General features: G+C 42.3%; 1 protein-coding gene across 5 annotated transcripts in view; it reads right to left on the reverse strand.

The window, feature by feature from the left end:
- The window catches only part of nrip1b (nuclear receptor interacting protein 1b), a 71263-nt gene that overhangs the window by 17158 nt on the left and 34501 nt on the right, over positions 1-19604 (reverse strand). Inside the window, exon 2 of one of the 5 annotated variants that reach the window (XM_049591485.1) lies at positions 3443-3550. The exons of 3 other annotated variants lie outside the window; for them this stretch is intronic. The gene's annotated coding sequence lies outside the window, so the exon portion shown is untranslated. Of the gene's footprint in view, positions 1-409; positions 1112-3442; positions 3551-19604 lie in introns of those variants that run through there. One more of the 5 variants, XM_049591487.1, reaches the window with a different exon arrangement.

Below are 19604 nucleotides of genomic sequence, written 5' to 3' on the forward strand. Positions count from 1 at the left end.
GTGCGGCAAATATAGGTTGGTACGATTATAATATATGCATTTCCAGAGTGTTCTTCCACAGGACACAGGGAGATGAGGAAGAGGGAGAGGGATAGGAGGAAGACCAGGGAGAGGAAGGGGGCGAGGGGGTAACGTTAGAGGTGGTGCAGGAATGGCCAGGTGAAGAGGTGTGTCTCGGCTACCCAGAGGGAAGAGGAGGAGGAGAGGTTGGCAGCCTTCGCAGCAGCGCGAGAGGAAACAACAGATTAGGCTGTAGGCTAGGCTAACCATTTAGCTGTAGCTCTGGGATAACGTTAGCCAAGGCTAGGATAACGTTAGCATGTAAACGTAGCCGTCACTTGAACTTAGAGAGGGAAAAGTAATTGCAAACATGAAGCCAAAATGATTTTAAAATATCAGATTCAATTACCTGTCTAGCAGAAAGCAGGCAACCTCCGCATCCCTTGTGAAATCCTTCTCCTTCAAGAGTTCTTTCCACCTGGAATAAGCAACGCCGATATTCACACTCATTTTGTCCCGTCCTCGCTTATCTGATCTTTTTCTTTTATTTGGTGCCGTGGTTTCCCTCTTACGGGGCAAAACATATGTGTGGTCCTCCATTTAAAGCGCGACAGAATCATAAAAGTACAAAGCAGATTCACGCAGAAGCGCCCCGGATTGATCTTCACCTTAACCGTCTCCAGTGATGGCAAGTTCTAGGTAAACGCGAAAGGCGAAGCGCATGTATCCCTTTCGGCCACTGTATTCAAATATGGCGACGCAAGAGGGTAGCCTCCAGCAGACCGCGCTCTGCCTGTGTATATATAGAGAAGTCATTCTAAGCCTATGAGAAAGCTTCCATTTGTATATGAATTGCAATACACTTTAGTAAATATATATTTATAAAAGCAATAGTTGATATTTGCTAATAAACAACCATGTAAATTACACATTGTTACTTTAAACCACGATGCGATAATGACGGAGCAAAAATAAGAACAAGAGACTGCTGCCAGCAACAAGAGTTACATTATGAAGTGTTGCTGTGACTCCTGAAAAACACAGAGATCTCTGCTTATAAAATCTCCTCTTTTAACTTACACTAGCACAATCACTAAGTTGCACATACTGTAGAGAAAAATATAATTAGCTAATGTATGTTGATTTTTCATGTGTAACATTACCCAGTTAGCCAAAATGACCTCACCAAGCATCAGTCTTAACTCGGCATGACAGATGAAATTAGCCAGGCCACGTCCAATTGCCTGAATTGGCTGAGACTTTATGATAAAAAGGAGAGCAAGTGGGAGTGTATTCATATTGCTTCTGAATAGGCTATTAGGGGTACAACAATCCATCAAGCTGGATCAATACATCGCTTCAATGATCAACGATCCAGTATTATCAGTGCCTAGGAAAAACATTGATTCATATCGTCATCTTCAGTATACGCCTTTATTTTGACATGTCACTGCCAAACAGCAGTGGGCAGATAAAGGCGAGCAGCCAAGAGAAAGACGATAAGGATAACATTATTTACTTGGGAATAAATCAGCGGTGTGGAAATATTTTCAATTTCTGGAAAAATACGGTTCAACAGACAAAGCACAGGCCATATGTAAACAACGCCATTAAAGGGATAGTGCACCCAAAAATGAAAATGCAGCCATTATCTACTCACTCTCATGCCGAGGAAGGCTCTGGTGAAGTTTTAGAGTCCTCACATCCCTTGCGGAGATCGGCGGGGGGAGTGCCTAGCACAATAATGGCTGACGGTGCCCCAGACTAACGTCCAAGAACACAAATTGAAACCACAAAATATCTCCAACATGCTCATCTGTAGTGATCCAAGTGTCCTGAAGCCCCAAAAAAAGTTGTTTCGAAAAACTGTGAGTTTTTCGAAACAAAAGAGTGCTCCACGCTCACGTGTGCGCACTTGCGTGAGACCAGCGAAAGCATGAGCTTTGCTTACCCGTGTTTACATCACGTGACACGTGCACCGCAGGGAGAGACAAGAGTAACCACAGTAGCTAAAAGATAATTTGCACTACGGTCTTTTAGCAAAGGACAGCCCAACATGTCTGAAGACTCTGAAATTGAGGAGGAACAGCATTTCTTTGTTGAGCCGTATTTGTTTGAGCCCGAGTATACGGACATGGAACTCAGCTCATGAGCCTAACCCTCAGCCAGCCGCAGAATACCAGAGTTGAGCACTGGAAACCTGGTGGTGTAGTTGATTCAAATGCAAAGCAATGCCAATGGATGAGGAAAGCCTTTGCTGCTCAGACTGGGAATTGGCGATGCCTGCACTTGAGAATCTGGACATCATAATAAATAATAATAATAATACATTTTATTTATAATGCCCTTTTCATCAAAAGATCTCAAAGTGCTACAAGTTAAAAACAAAGAAAGATAAAAAAAAGGAATGTAAGAGAATAAAAACAGTACTGACAAGACTGCTGCTCTTCAGAGTCCGTGCATCACCGATCACCCTGAGCGCGCACACGTGAGCACGGAGCACAGAGAAGCAGTCAGAGCTACAGGCTACAATGAGGCTAAAAACAGAGTTCAGAGTGCTCGACTCTGGTATTCTGTGGCTGGCTGAGGGTTAGGCTCATGAGCTGAGTTCCACATCCGTATACTCGGGCTCAAACAAATACGGCTCAACAAAGAAATGCTGTTCCTCCTCAATTTCAAAGTCTTCAGACATGTTGGGCTGTCCTTTGCTAAAAGACCGTAGTGCAAATTATCTTTTAGCTACTGTGGTTACTCTTGTCTCTCCCTGCGGTGCACGTGATGTAAACATGGGTAAGCAAAGCTCATGCTTTCGCTGGTCTCACACAAGCGCGCACACGTGAGTGCGGAGCACAGAGAAGCAGTCAGAGCTACAGGCTAAAATGAGGCTACAAGCAGAGTTCATATGACGTTTTTCGAAACAACTTTTTATGTCGGGGCTTCAGAACACTTGGATCACTATGGATAAGCATGTTGGAGATATTTTGTGGTTTCAATTTTGTGTTCTTGGACCAAGGGCGTAGGTTTGATTTTCACATTGGTAGGGACATAAAAGTGCTCCATGGCGGCGACCTGTACATTGATGATTTTTTAATGCAATTTCACGTCATGTGAAACTGATCACATATCTACACTAAATACAAGAATGTCTTGGTTAATGTATTCTCTAATGTTATCAGTTACATGAATATACACAGATAACTTCACCACATCTGTCCGTATGTGCTTCCCAGGGCAAACTATAATAATAACAATAACAGTATACTCTGAATGGGCGGAAATTCAGTACCAGCCTGTGGTCTGCAGTTGGGTTGGTAATAGTGATCCGAATTAATATTGATATCGGGTAAAAACATATATTATGCAGGAATCAATATTTTTACTTACCCCTAGTCACAATGCTGAATCTCACTATCAACATATATCCTTCATGATTCAATCTCACCTGTGAGGCTCCTGTCTCTCCTCTATCTCCCCCTGTCTCTCTTCCATTTCCTTCTGTCTCTCTTCCTGCCTCTCCTCCATCTCCTCCAGTCTCTCTACTCCTTGTCATCTAACAAAAAATATATTGATGCAAGACATGTGAACAGTGGGACAATTTGAGATGCAACAGTCATAGATTTTGATTGTTGTAGCTTGAGGAAAACATACTATATGTTTTACAATTGTGTAATTCATTAAACAACATCTGAATGTATATAGGCTAAAGAACAGCCATAATGTCAACACAAGTTAGTCAGCTTCATCATGTTAAACATAAATAAAATGAATCAACACAAATGTAAATGCTCCAAAATCATTATAATACAACTGTGTGCAAAATGTTGCACTTACACCCAATATCTATTACATAAATATGACTCAGTGTTGGTGTTTTTACTGGGAGCAGTGGATCTCTATTCTCCTAAGTCTCTCCTTCACACACCATGGATGCTGAAGACTGTCACTGAAGGAGCTATTATTTATAGTGTTTACACTTTATTTATTCAGACTGTTTCTATCATGACATCTTACTATAAACATTAATTTGAACTGTGTCATCACTACATGACATCTATGATTGCTGATGGAGCATGTGAAGTGGAATTTCATGTTCTCTGGCATATAATATTGATCTAATAGTTGCCAAACTTAGCTCAGCTAGTAGGCTATTAGCTTGTTAGCATCTCATTATCTAGCAAAGAGTTGCCAAGGAACGCCATTCAGTTAGCCTAACATCAACAGGTGTTTGTTTAGCTTATTTACTGAACCAACCGACCCACTGTTCACACTCGGCGCTCGGCTGTGGAACGCTAACGGTGACGCACGTGTATGTGTCGTTCCCTCACGAACTGCTGTGAACTGTACGGTGACGCGCACCCACAAAGACAGTGGAGAGAGCGGCGCTGGGGAGGACCAATCACATGTTACCAAAATAACGGTAGAGCCAATCAATGAGCAATACGAGGTTAGAGGCGGGACATATGGTAGACACCAACGATTGTTAACCTTTTGTGTACCATATTGAGCAGACGCCGACAGCCAGTGTTTATATTGGTAGGGACAATACAGAAGGGGCTGAATATTGGTAGGGACGTGTCCCTACCGTCCCTACCCAATCCTACGCCTATGTCTTGGACGTTAGTCTGGGACGCCGTAAGCCATTAGGTGTGCTAGCTGCTCCCCCTGTCTATCTCCGCAAGGGATGTGAGGACTCTAAAACTTCACCAGAGCCTTCCTCCGCATGAGGATGAGTAGATAATGGCTGAATTTTCATTTTTGGCTGCACTATCCCTTTAAGAGATAAATGCTGTAACATTACCTGCCTAGAGGACATCTCACTCCAACCATCTTGCAGCAACACAGCAACATTAGCTGGTCTGTTTCACAATGTTAGGCTGAAACAACATGCATGCAAGCTGAAATTCAGCTGTGTTGTTCTGTTGGGAGATGCAGTTACTTAAATCTGCAGTGAGTAAGAAAAAGTTTAAGTAATACATGCAAATTGAAAGCTATAAGAAAAGGAAATCTCTGTTAACTGCTTGGCCTATTTCTGCAATGTAAACATGCTTAAGCTAATAATGAGTGACAAGCAAAAAAAAAAAAAAAACACTGTAAAACACTGAACCTTGACAGTTATCATTGAGCTTAATTTTATACTTTTGTTAAATAATCTTGTTAGTAATCCATGTTTTATGGCTGCAGGGAGAAGTTTCCCTTTAGGATTTTGAGTCAGATATCCCTGAAGTTTCAGGAAAAAGACGATGGTCTGGGTTTGGGGACAGAAAGCCCCGAAGGTTAACTTTTCCCATATCATATCATACTGCCAAGACAGGTGCCATCTGGCAGAATGGTGGTGTATCATAACACCTCAAAAGGTTCTGTGCAGCCACGTTAAGATACTGACGCCACCTGGGTGCATATCATACTGCCACAAAAGGTGGCTTTTGCTGTTGGCGTCTGACACCGAAATCACTAATAAAACGATGGTATTAATAACTTCGGAAAGAGAACCAGGTGGATTTTCAGCACTCTGCCTGTCACTGAAGCAAGGGTTCATTGCAATTAATTGCCTTTATCTGGAAGCCCAGCTGTTATTAGTCCCCGACTAAGTAGCTAGAATGAAAACAAGCGGGAGCCTTAACACTAGAATTGAGCCCATCTTTTTTTTTTTTGTTTTTAAGAAATTTTTTGGGGTTATTTTTTAGCCTTTATTTGACAGGACAGACAAGTGTTAAAGGGGGGGGAGAGAGAGGGAGTGACATGCAGCAAAAGGGTCACAGGCTGGAGTCGAACCCGGGCCGCTGTGGCAACAGCCCTGTACATGGGGCGCCTGCTCCACTACTAAGCCACCGACGCCCCTGAACCCATCTTTTAAATGAACAGTGTGTTGTTGCAAATCACTGACTAGACATCGTCTCTTAAATTTCACAATTCTGCTGTTGCCTTGAAAGTGATCATGTTGTCTTTAAGCAAGAGAAACACACTGTTAGCCTCGATGCAGACAAGCATGGAGTCAAGGCTTGCAGGAAATGAGTCTGCCTTCTCTCAGTCAGCCACTATTAAATCAGACAGAGAGAGATAGACAAGGCCAACACCCAACTGCAACGCAGCTATTATTTCTCTGTAATGAAGGAGACGAAGAGGACAGAGTTAACTGAGGTAAATGTAATAAAAAGTTCCCAAACAAAGTCACAAAAAAACATCCACACTAAGCTAAATACTAACACCCCTATTCTGTGGTTGGGAGGTGATTGCAGAAACATACTCCCGCACCTTGTCATCCTTAGCACTGGAGACTGATACAGGTAAAGTGCAGTAATCAATTTGTTCTACTGGCAGGCATGCTCCTGTAGAATACTAATGAGGCTTCCGCCCTCCCCTCTTCCCTCATTCTCACCATCCCTCCACTACCGCCCCCTCTGCCTTTCTCCTTCCTCGTTCACCTTTCTCATGACTTGACACCCCCCTGGTGCCCCAGACCTGACCAAATGCTAAAGGAGGGTGGGCTGTCTTCTGCACAGATAACTGCTGCCACTAATCAAGCCTACGTGCACCAGGGCGTGAGATTAAATGAGCTTGCACAGCTTGACTCAGGCACTGAATGGTGTTAATGTGCACACACGAACAAGCAAATACACACAGGTTATAATAAAAACCTATAGGCAAGCCAGCAGCATTTCATCCTAGACACACATGCACACACACACACACACACACACACACACACACACACACACACACACACACGCGCGCAGACTCAAGCCTCAAATGAGCAACAAAAGGTCAACTTAAAAGCTGATGTTGGGTGAACATTCTTAGGCTGTAAAAGAACACACACAAGAAGATAAGATCTAAATTTACTCCACCAGTCAAAACGGGACTGTGGTGAGCCCCCCAATCTCTTTCTCTCAGAACACATGTCACGCGCGGGGCTGCAGTGTTGTGTGCATCTAAAGCGAAAGAAGGAACAAACTCGACTGTGAATTGACAGGGCCTTAATTCCTGTTCGTTTTTCATTTGGAGAGATGGCTTACAAGGGGGGGTCTCTACACCATATCAAACACATACCGGAGTTGCCTGGAGGCTGTAATAAAGCGTCCTCAATGTTACACTGCACACACAAACACACATATAAAGGCAATAGGAATGTGTGTGTGTGACGGGGGAGAAAGAGAGACAACGCCACCCTATGCATCAGCAGGGATATTTCATTAAGTACGTAACGAGTGCCATTAATCGCTCTTAACAAGAGGACACAACCTCACCTTGGCAGTCTCACACACACAGCAGGAAGGTGCAGGGGGGGTGGGGGCATGGAAATATCTATGGTGCGCACAGAAATTAAAATTCACCACACTCAATGATCCACCGCCTACTTTTGACCGACTACATCGTGGCTTGTGGGTGAGTGGAGGCAAGCCAGCAGTCATACAGAAGCTGCTCATCTGAGAGACACATAAAAAAAAGTTGAAAAAAGAGAGGAGATGGGAGGGGAGGAGAGAAGACGAAATAAATATATTTAAAAAAAAAAAAAAAGGGGTGGGTGGGTCGCATTGGTGGTTGCCAGCTGGTGCCCTTGACCACTGACATGGGTGGAGCAGGGAGGGGGTTACAGTCATGTGACACTCTTGTCATTCGCCTGAACAACCGCCTGCATGCCGGCCACCTGGTGACCCCCCCCCCCCCCACTATCTTGTCCACCTTCATGCGACCTCATCCTCCTCTGACCTGACCCCCCCCCCCCCCCCACACACACACACACACACACAGCCCCTCTGCAGTCCTAGAACCCTGTCCGCCCCACCCCTCTGTCTACCCCCTCCCCTCTCCCTCCCCCGCGGCTGTGCAGCAAGGTCAGGCAGGTCACCATGTCCTCATCTGTAATCCGCTGCCATTCGTCAGCAGCCCCAGCCCAAGCAGGAGGAGAGAGAGAGGAGAGGCAGGCGCTCCGACGAGGGGAGAATGCCCAATTAGGCAGCTGTCACACACACGCGTGCACACACACATAGCTCAGCACAGCAGAGTTTCAGAGAGGAACGGAGAGAGGGAGTAAGGCTGCAGAATCAGCCTACTGTCCACAAACACAGACAGAGGAGGAGTTGGGGGTGTACATGAACCCTTTCAGCTGTGAGTGTCTGTGTATTGTTTTGGTGTGTGTGTGTGTGTGTGTGTGTGTGAGTGTGTGAGGAGCAGCTGGGGGGTGGGGCAGTCAACTACAGTTTAGAATATGACTAGCTGCTATCTCAGGCTTGTCAACAGGGGGAGTACCAGGATGTGCAGACTTTTAAGGATACAGTAGTTAAATAAAATTTTATAAAAGGACATCTATTCTTATCTCACATGAAAGTGTTGGATATTCTGGTGAGTTCTTCAATTATCTGTAACCCCAAGACTGATGATGGAAGAAGTGGCTGGGTGCTACTGAGGACAGAAAACACTACAGGGCAGGCTCTGTCTACGTGCAAGGGCCGGGTCAACATGTTCCCCGCTGGAGTGGACTGTGGACTTAAATGTAGCACCACACTGAGGCCCTGTTTAGACGGTCTCTCTAAAAACGGAAAAGTCTGTCCTTTGCATTTTAAAAAACTTGTGCGTTTATATGACAACATTATTGAAACGATCCCCGTTCACACGGAGCCGCAAAATCTACTGGAAACACTGTAGTATGCACGCCAGGCCAATGGGTGACAGTGTAAATTTGCAAAGCAACACCATGGCATGACGCCATGCGCCTGCGCTGAAGCGCCTTCCTCTACAACACGGTGATTACAAACCAAAACAAAGAAGACACAATGGCGAAAGCATGCACAGATAACCTTGTCTGTATGGTCGACGAAGTGGAGTTGCTACAATAACAGATCTAACAGACTTCCATCTCCGTTTTCAGAGGAACTGCATATTGCAAGTTTATACAACAATGGAGACGCTGCCGTTTCCAAAAATTTGCACTCTGGAACCCGTTTTCAAAACGTTGTGTTTTCAGGCACCCAAAACGCCGCTGTCGTGTAAACAATCGGCCAAAACACAACTAAAGTTTACCATTTTCAGTTGAAATCGTTGTCGTAAACGGGGCCTGAAAATCTTTTCAGTACCAGACTAGCAGCAGATATCAAATGGGTGACAAATATACCATAACTGGATACACCAGGGTACACATCAGTTTTGAATAATGGGAAAACTTATCAGCAAAAATGATACAGAGACGACTCCATGCCAGGCACCACAAAGATGTATGTTAGAACAATTCGGGACTTAAGCCTTTATCTATTGATTGTTTAGTCTAAATGTGTTATCTTTTATCAAAAGAAAGAGATACAATAGTAAAATGCCAGGGGGTGAGCAGGTGTGATCGAATGCACCAGGGACAGAACAGAGAGGAAACTCTTTCCAAACCCCCTTAGAACCAAAGTTCATCAGGGTTCAGTGGAGCTTCAAATCCAGCTTTGAGTGGTTAGTGTTCAAAAGGATTGCATCACAAGTGTGAGGGACACTTATCCGGTAAATCCTGTCTGAGTAGAAAGTACAGTTCATAGAGACTTAGACTAGATGTCATCATGCTTAATACATATGTTCCTCTACCCTAGGAGAAGATTTTCACTTGGCTACAGGTGTCTGGGTAAACCTGTCCTCCCTGCTAGACAGTCAACCCCCACACAGACAGAATCGAATGGAAGACTATGCAACAGAGGAAAAAGGCCCAGTTATATTAATTTATTGGAGAATGCAAAGGGGATAAACACTGAAAGGACTTTCTCTGCTGCTCAGTATCCTGTGGCAAAGGATAAAGCCCTTTACTTTTTAACCAGCATAGTTGGACAGTGACATGCAACACATTACAGTAATATAAAATTTTTTTGGTAACAGTCAATTTGAAATGGAGTAATTACATTGCAGTTACTAATCACAGTAACACTCCATTTGGTCTCTCTGTATTCAGCTGGCCAGGATGTGTTAACTTGATGCAGGGGCACCAAATTTGTCTTATACACATGTTGTGCTCTCTGATAGCTCACTTGCTGATGTTAGCCACAGGTATTTATTGATTGATGGATTGAGTGATTGACTTCTTTACTGATAATGAACACGTATCAGTACATACACAGGTCATCATGAATGTATTGGGAGAACTGGATACAGTGATGAACATGGGGCCCTGTTCATTCCTATGAGAGTTGCTCAGTGGCACATGAAGCCAAAACGGTTCAACTGCAGCATATAAAATTCCCTGGATGATCAAGGAATGTTCAGGGCTACTTAGAGCAGCCATAGAGAAGAAGCACTGGAGCCAAGCATCTCACTTCTGCTTGCTGATTGGCTAACTTCCAATTTAGTGCTCCGCTTACTTGAATGGGGATAAAATTATTTACTCTTGCAGTTCTTCTAGACTTTCCGAATGTTATCTGACCAAATGGATCAAATCCTGATCGTGATTGGAATCATTTTGTAGGGGTCGAGATACTCAAAAAATGTATCTACTGATTTACAGACGCCTCATTCCCAGTGTAAGTCGATGGGGAAAAAGCATTTTTGGGTCACAGGGCATTACAAGACAGATCCCAGAACTTCCAATACCACTGTTTGGCCATTATGAAAATTGGCTTCAAAGCCCAGCGCACTTCCTGGGGGCCTGTACATCATGGTATGAAATTTAACAGTTATCATAAAGTGTACATTTATATACAGTATTAAAAAAAGCAACATGACAGAGAATCTCAGAACCAAACTTCCATTAAACCTCCATTAATAAAAAGGTTTTACATTAAGTTAAGCGGGTGAACGGAGAGAGCGGTGCGAGGGCCAGCAGATAGAGAGCAAAATACAGCAAAAACACACAAAATGCCTATGGAAATCAGTTACTTGCCGATTCTGATTCTAATGGGAAATATTTGCCCTCTGATGACAATCGGTCGCCGAGTGACGAAAGTGAGTCTGCGCGTCTGTGCATTGTGTGCACGATGACGGTCCACACAAAGCAGCACTTGATATAGATAATAACCAGACTTTACCTCACTGTGGTCTGGGTGGCAGAAATTAGACAAGGAGGGGACCTGTTGGAGGCAACAGGTGTGGTAAAAGCAGGGCTGTAAACAGTGATGATGATGGCTGGGTTTACTTAAGAAATGAGGAAGTGGATCACAGGTGGATTTGGGACTGTTTACTATTGTGGAGACACGGATCTCACAAATGCTAAACCCACTGATTTATTTATATATTATTTGACCCTTATCATAAATGTAACCAACAGAAATATCAGTTCTTATCCAGAGAACAGCTAAAACCAAAATCCAGATTCAATGACATTACTGTCCCTGAGATAAAAGCTTCATCGTCACTTCATTTGTGCATGGGGCTTGTAGATAAGTCTGAGACTAAGGACCACTGGGCATTCTGAGGATGAGATAACAAAAATAAAAAAAAAATAAAAAAATAAAAAAAATCTACAGTGTAAATATGTTCAAAATTCAGTTTTACTGAGAGTTATGTTATCAGACATGGCTGCTGCCTAGTGATGTCACAATATGCAAATTAGTTGAGTGAATTTACTCCCATCAGATTCCTGTTCCTTTATTTTGAGAATGAGATGACAAACACAACACAGAACAAAAAAATGTACTCTGTAAATATGTTCCAAATTCAGTTTTACTGAGATTTATGAAATCCAATATGGCCATATGAAAATCTCATACCATTGCAGCCTGCTGTGCAGTCACTAAGCTGTTGCAGGTCAGTGAATCCCTCCAAACTCAACGCGTCCTGCTTGTCAAATCACAATGTCTTGTTTTCTGTTTTTACAGATGTTAAATACAGAAGATATGATGTGTGTGTGTGTGTGAAGGATTTGGGTTTTTTTAAAGACAGCTAAAAGAGCTGGGCTGGCTAATGAAAGTACAACACTGAGTTATGTAATGCATTATTTTTGCTGCTGTGCATGGAAGTCGTTAGACCTGGGCACAGGATCTTTTGGGCTCAGCCCCCGTACTTTTAAGCCTCTATTTTTTTTTTGTTTTGTTTTGTTTTAACCCTATGGGCCCGAATGACGCATAGTGCGTCCAAATTCACACCTGTTCTTCTCTATTGATTTTTGATTTTCTCCGAGACCGTGCGTCATAGCGAGAAGCCACGCATATCAGGTGAAACAGCGGAATTGTAGCTTTCCGACAAGACCAAGCACTTGTCGGTAGTCCAATGTTTTCACAGCGAAAAAGAATGATAAAGTTACACTAAAATTATGTATAACAGAGCTTTCATACAGCTTTGCACACACATTACTCTAGGATGGATTACTCGCGAATGCAAGCTCGCACAGAAATGCCACGCATATCACATGAAAGCGCAGGAGCAGAGTTTTCCATTGATACCACACACATCATTGTACTGTCATCCCATCACGCTATAAATCCAGACTCTACAAAATAAAAACCTGACAAATTTCTTTACAACCCATTATACAGATCTTGTTATCAGGCGCTTCATATAGTGAGGAGTATCTTACCACGTCTTAGGCTTGTGTGTGTTTCTCCCTGTCTATCCACATTTGTAGTCCAGCTTTCAAGATGCAAACATCTCCATATTGTCCAGTTGACACTCGTCAAACTTTGTATGACAAGACCAGCCACTTCTCCTTTGCGCACACAGACAACTGTAGCCCAATTATGCATGCATGACAGGGCCGTAGTCACCGAATAACATTAAGGGGGACATGTGTCCCCCCCAATGCCCAAAATGCCCCCCCCAATATATAACTGAAACTGGAAAACAACAACAAACTTTGTTTACTGCAAACAAAGTGGCAAATATTATCTTGGAGGACATCATTGCACTTGGTTGACTATTTTTCTATTATATTAGATGTAAATGTTGCATGTTTCTTTCAGATAAAACACATTTTTGACTTGTGAATGAGTCAATGGAATTTCTTGCAATAAAGAAAAAATACTGACAATCATGTCCGCCTGGCACAAACCACATGCTTTGGACAACTGTGAAGTGACAGAATGTCCCAGCATCATGGTTCTTATATTGCCAGATTCCAGAGAGCCTCCCCTCTTCACATTTGGTAGAATATGTCAACAATAAAAATTAATATACAATACAGGCACACAGAAGGACATGGAATGATGGCAAATCTGGTTAGCCCACATTGTCCTGAAAAAAACAAGATATAGCATGTATATGTAGCCTTTATAATGACTGTGATATGAACTTAAAAGTAAAGTAAAAATAAAAATAAAAAAAATACCCCAAATACAGTAAAAATACCCCAAAAACGCCTATGGCCATAAAGCACCTTGTTTCCAACTTAAAATCCACGGCACGGCACGGGAGCACAACAAACAGGAGCGCATGCAGCACAGCAGCACACAACACACTCACTGTCACACTATCTTACATAGCATATGCCCATATATGGGCAGTCAGAATGATAACTTGTTACAATTCTCAAGTGCAACGACAGTAGGCTACTCTGTATTACAATTGTATTTATTGTTCATACTGGTGTTGGCCAGCACCGAGTCGTTAGATACAAGGCCAAGAAAACAAAAAGGAAGCACACCATCTAAATGTGAAGCAGATTTTCTCTTCTGTGCTTTGGAGGCTCTATCTCCGTAACGGATTGGTCAATTTGAGTGATTGATACCTCGTTGGATTCGTTAGAGCCAACAGAATGACGCTATACCCACCAAAACGAGACTGACAGCACTGTCAGCCAATCAGAATCAGAACGCCGTTGTGGGGGAGGTGCCGGCTGCTGTATGTGTTCAATAGGTTCATTTGAGATGAGCCAGGCCTGCGCAGATTCGATCACCGGTGATCGGCACACAATGCATGCCGGTTAGTTTTGTGTGCAACTTCCCATTCCAACATCCCAACTTGCTCTGACGTATTACAAAATTGGCAATCGGCAATAAAATCGCAAGAGAGAGGCAGTCGCAGTTTTCAGAGCCAGGCGCTGCAGTTGCTCTCCACCGACTGCACTGCCTGGCTCTCACCTGATCTAAAAGCTGATTGGTTTAGATGTTGACTCAACAATATGACGTTTTAGATAAACAGTTAATTTTTGTTGAATTTCAGAGATTAAAATTTGATTTGTCTGATTTCAAGGTTTATTCTGTAACAGAAAACATGTTGTGTGACTGATGGTGAAGTTTAGTTGTCAGAGACCAAATACATTCATCATAAACTATACAGAGTCCACTGTATATTAACACTGGATTGTTTTAATTATTGAAGTAGGCCTGTTTAGCAACACAGAGACTTGTGGTCAGTGGGATGTGAGGATTCTTATAATAACATTTGCAGAGCTTAAAGCAAGAAAAAATCCTGTGCCTGAAATTTTTTTAGAGGGCCTTCTGCGCTAGGGAGGTCCGGGGGCATGCCCCCGCGGAAGAAAATTTTGAACATTTGACGTCTAAATGAATTAATCTGGTGCACTTTGAGAGTATCAATCAAGTATCACATCAAGGAGCTAGAATAACAATTTCAAGGTTTTTAATAATGAAATACGAACAGTTCACCAAAAAAGGAAAATTTGGTCATCAGCTACTACAAAATGGTTGGGGCCGGCAATTTTAGGCAATTCTGACCAACAAGTGGCAGAATAGGAAGACAACAAGAATGCATTAAAATGTACGTTTTACATCAGTTGAAGCTTGAACTCACGATCTCTGACACCAACGAGCATCTTCTATCTGTCTGAGCTAATTTGCAAGTGACAACTCATTGGTGGCTTCACAAATTATCTCACTTATCTCAACCACACCGCCTCTTTCTCTTTCTGTATGTGTGAATTGCAACCCCCAACCTGTAGCCATTTCTCTCTCTCTCTCTCTCTCTCTCTCTCTCTCTTTGCGTGTGTGTGTTTTCATCTCTCTCGTGTCTAGACCAAACTGAACAAATATTTATAGACAGACAAGCAACATCATAATTAAACAGGCTTTTATTTTTTAAATTTATTTTATTTTGAAAATTGGCCGGATTCTCTTGTCTTTTCTGTGTCCGACTTCCTGTTTGGTATGATCCGCTCTATCTAGCTTGACAGAGGCGCTCACGGCTCGTGTGAAAAATAGACCAGATGCCGAACTGAAGCGCTGCAGTGCGCGAGCCTCCGCGGGCACTCCGCTCTGCTCACCGGCCTGTGTGGACAGTCAGATAGGTTAACGTGGACGCCGACTGAAAACTGCCTCCGCTGCTGGGCGCTGCGCTTTGGTTCTGCGTCTGGTGTGTCCGTGGCGTGACTGAATGAGAGACTGTGAAAACTTAAGGCCCGCCCTACTCTGCCTCTGATTGGCTAGAAGTCCGTGTTTACCTTGAGTAATGTGATACACCATTGGTAGTTGGAACTATCACTTTGCTTTGCTTTAAAACGACTGGTTAAATCACTGTTGCTATGGCAATATGATAAAATATTCACAAGAAAAAAAATATTCCTGCACCAGAATATCCCTGCGCCAGAAATCCGGCATACCATCTGACGGCATCACTAAACGAGCAGACATGGTAAGTGATCATTGTGTATTTTGCTCAGCAATCTCTCTGCTGTAACGTTACCTCCATGTTGAGTAACATTAGCCTACAACCCAAGCATGGTAAATAAGGCTAAAATGCAAATGTTGTTGTGGTTATGTTGTGGATAAATGCTTGCCCAGAGCATATAGTGAAGTGACTGGCATTACTTCTCATTGTTGGGAATAAACAGACTGCTAGGGAACATTTTATGTTGTTGTTCCTTCAGGAGTTGTGGTGATTTAAGAGTGTGGAGTTAGCATGTTCTCCCCGTGTTCCGATGATTATTTTGAGGCCTACTCTATAATTATATTGCACAGGTGTACCTAATGAAGTGGCCAGTAAGCCCCACATTTACACCACCGGCTCTGGGTCTCCCCTCAGCCCCCGGTTGCTCGGCAGCCTCAACCTCTCTTCTTGCTCTCTCTTCTTCCAAAACCTGTAACTCTTCCTCTGTATATTCTGGCTTCTTCTCAACAAACTTGTTGTTTTGATGACGGGAGTAACTGCACTAAACATACGCTGTTTGAAATCACTCCGCCCAGCAAGTACTCTATGTCTGGAATGTAGTTCCGGCTGTGCATTTGGCTTCAAAACAACTCTGTCTCGTAATATTACATTATTATTTCATAGTGTGGTGAATGTGTAAGCTACAAGACTGTCCACAAGAGTGTTTTGGAGTCATTTGATGGTGTATTTGATTAGTTTTGAGGGAGAGAAGGGGCTGTACCATTCACTTCCATTCTGTGTGCTAAGCAGCGGGCAGCTCTGTTCCACCTATCTCAGAACAGCAGGCACTGACAATTAAAGGTAATGTACCTACCCATATGACTATAGGGATTACGGCAATAGGCGAATTTGCCAAAATGTCGAACTATCCCTTTAATGCAGGTACCATGGGTTTGAGTTGTCCATTCAAATTGTTTGAAACGTTTCGTTTGTTTACGTTGTTAGCGTGCAGTGCTATTTTGTTAGATTATTATTATTAGAGTAGCGGTGGTTTCGTTCTTTGAGTGAATTTAAATGTTTTTGTTTATTTGTGGGAAAAGGTATTTGGAGTTTGAATGAATATGTATTTATGTACTGTAATGTTTAGGATTTGTCCGTTTATTCACTGTGTGGTATGAATTTAGATTTAAATGCAGTTTAGCCAGCTTCGTAGGAGGGTTGAATTTAGTTTACATAATGTTTGCTCTCATTGTATACGTTTGCTGACAGGACATTAGCATTATTAAGAAAAGCTACTGTCAGAGTCTAATTTAGTGACTACTTTTAATAGTTGTTTAATTCGATTTCTCATCTGTGTACTGTATTTTTGATATAAGTGACTGTAGATAAATGTGGATTCTAATCTTTCTGTATATAGTTTTCACGGTGCTTTTCATGGTGCAACCAGCTGGTGACTAATAATGAGAAATAAACCATGAAGCATTAGTTTGGGACTCTCCGCGTGCTTGCTCAACTAAGCCAAGGGTTGTTAAACCCCTGCTGCTGAGTAATAGTGAAGTAATGTTACTTTTGCATGTGTAACATGTCATGGGTACTTGATTACATTTTTCAAGTCATTTGCCCAACATGTTTTTGCAAGTATTGGCATAAAAATTAAAAATAATATGAAAAAAAAAAATAGCGCGTTATTTCTTTGTCTGAATGTATAGAGAAAAAAAGACAGCGTATCACCAAAACATAAAAAGTAAACACATACATTTAAACATTTTTTTTTAAATACAATAACTTCAGAGGTACCACACACTGAGGTTGGTTACTTTGACATGCTGGAGAGAATTTCAGTATCAACTGCATTTTCTGAATTCAATGTAAATGATATGTTCTCTGCACATAAATGTGACTTTGATGAAAAAAGTAAAAGAAAACTACTGCAATTCAATGAAATGTAAGGGGAGTATATGAGATGAGAGATATTGAGAAGTTTATCAAGGTCACTGTAAAATGCAACAGACACACCACAAGTCCCCATGAGCATACTTAAGTAATTTCTGTTAGGCTGTATCACTGTACAACTCCACCCATCTCTGTGATTGTTATTATAATGACTCAGTGCTTTGTCGGCCAGTTTTTGCTCCATTCTCCCTGCACTGAAAGTACCTAAAGCGCTCCCAAAATCTAGATTATAATCTGTGATTTCATAGTGATGCATAGCCTGTAGCAGCTCCATTAGCGGCCTGAGAGACTGACTTTGTGGACTCATACAATGTCTGCCGGTACTTTTACATCTACAAGGAATTTTCAATGACAGTAAGGCTATTAGTTCTGTCTCAGAAAACATAGTCTTATCTTTGTCAAAAATTCATCCCCATTCCTTTCACCTTGTACTTCTTTTCCATTTCATTGTACATTGGTGTGAAATCACAGTTGTGGAGGTATTTCTCATTTCTGGCTATCGATGAAAAAACGGTATTAGTCTAGAGGAATAACATAATCCAAAGGCTAGATTTTGGCTGTATAAAATAATACTTGGAATCTATTAAGAATGTAATACTTAACTGAGGGAAATCTTCCACCCTATTCCCAACACAGTGAGGTTAGAGGTCAACAACATAGCTGAGCCCATAGACTGGAGCTGGTAGTGATCAAAAGTTTCTCTTAATGAACATTCAGTGCAGCATTCTAATAAAAACAGGAACCTGAACTCAGGTCTTCGGGCTCTCAGTACCCCGTTCTGATACATCATGGTCAACCCTGGCATGTGTGCTATCATAGGACAGATATTGACAAGCCAATACCCTATTGACCAATGAACACATGACTACAATGTTAACAAGAAGTGGGCAAGCAAGTCTACATTCTAATATCTATACTTTTAGTCAAGCTGCACTGTTCACTGATAACCTCACTTTTGTTTGTGGGAGGAAGCCAGAGCGCCCGGAGAGAACCCACGCTGACACGGGGAGAACGTGCAAACTCCGCACAGAAGGGCTCCCACACCCGGGATCGAACCGGCAATCCTCTTGCTGTGAGGCGACAGTGCTAACCACCACACCACCATGCCGCCCCAATGCCCCTGATTAATAAACAAATTAATCAAATATGATAGGGCTTAACACCTGTCGGAAAATGAGTAAGCTTAATATCACATACATACAACAGATATTCTCAACTTTTCTATCATAATATGGGTCTTTTTTCAGTGCTTCCCGCACATTCTCTAACAACATAATGAACATTTAATGTATGGTTTACTTTAGCCTTGTCTATCATGTATTTATCATGTATGAAACCCTATAAAGACATCATTACAGTATAATAATTGATGTATTACACAAACTCCCCAGAGGTTCTGACTTGTCATAGAAAGAAAACACAGGTGTTAATAATAACATTATCTGTGGCTCTTTTCTATTCAAGTGCCGCACTAGGCCATAACATTGTGATAGTAAGCCAGCATGCGCAAAACCAGGACTCTGAAGCTGAAGCAGCTAAATGGAATTCAGCCATCAATTACTGTTATTATTTACACCAGTGCCTTTAATACCACAAAAAGTCACCACTTTTCATAAACGGCCCATTGTCATTAGTGTGCATCCCCCCTGATTTCCCTGAAGTATGGTTCTGATTTGTGGGAGACATTAATGTGTAATTGATCACTTCAGGAACTCATGGTGTACAGGATAACATAGCTTTATAGGCATGACAGATGAGTAATTGTACCAAAAATGTTCATATTCACATTGTAGCCATTTAGCTGCTGCTGCTGCTAATCAGTAGCCTCGTTTACACTGCCTATTCAAGACAGGAATATTGTGCCATTATGCTGCCTCACCGTTCGGTGTAAAAAGTATGATCACAGAATGGGGGGACAAAGTTGTCTTGCCTCTGAGCCAGGAACAGAGGTAGTAACAGTGCTGAACTGACATCTGTATAAAAAGGACAGCTGGCAGGATGGGATAAGGTGTGACGTTTTGATGCTGAGTTATGTGTGCGAGATTCAAAAAGTAGCTGACAGTAGTTAGTGGCTAAGTCAAAGACTAAGAACAGCCATAAATGTCTACAAATTGGGAAAACACTGAGATGCAGGAGCTCCTTAACCTCAAAGCAGAGGACGAGATCAGCCACCATATAACAGAGACGGTAAACGATTGTTATTGACATGTTAATGTCAT

Source organism: Epinephelus fuscoguttatus, linkage group LG12 (genome assembly GCF_011397635.1).
Source record: "Epinephelus fuscoguttatus linkage group LG12, E.fuscoguttatus.final_Chr_v1".
Lineage (NCBI taxonomy): Eukaryota > Metazoa > Chordata > Actinopteri > Perciformes > Serranidae > Epinephelus > Epinephelus fuscoguttatus.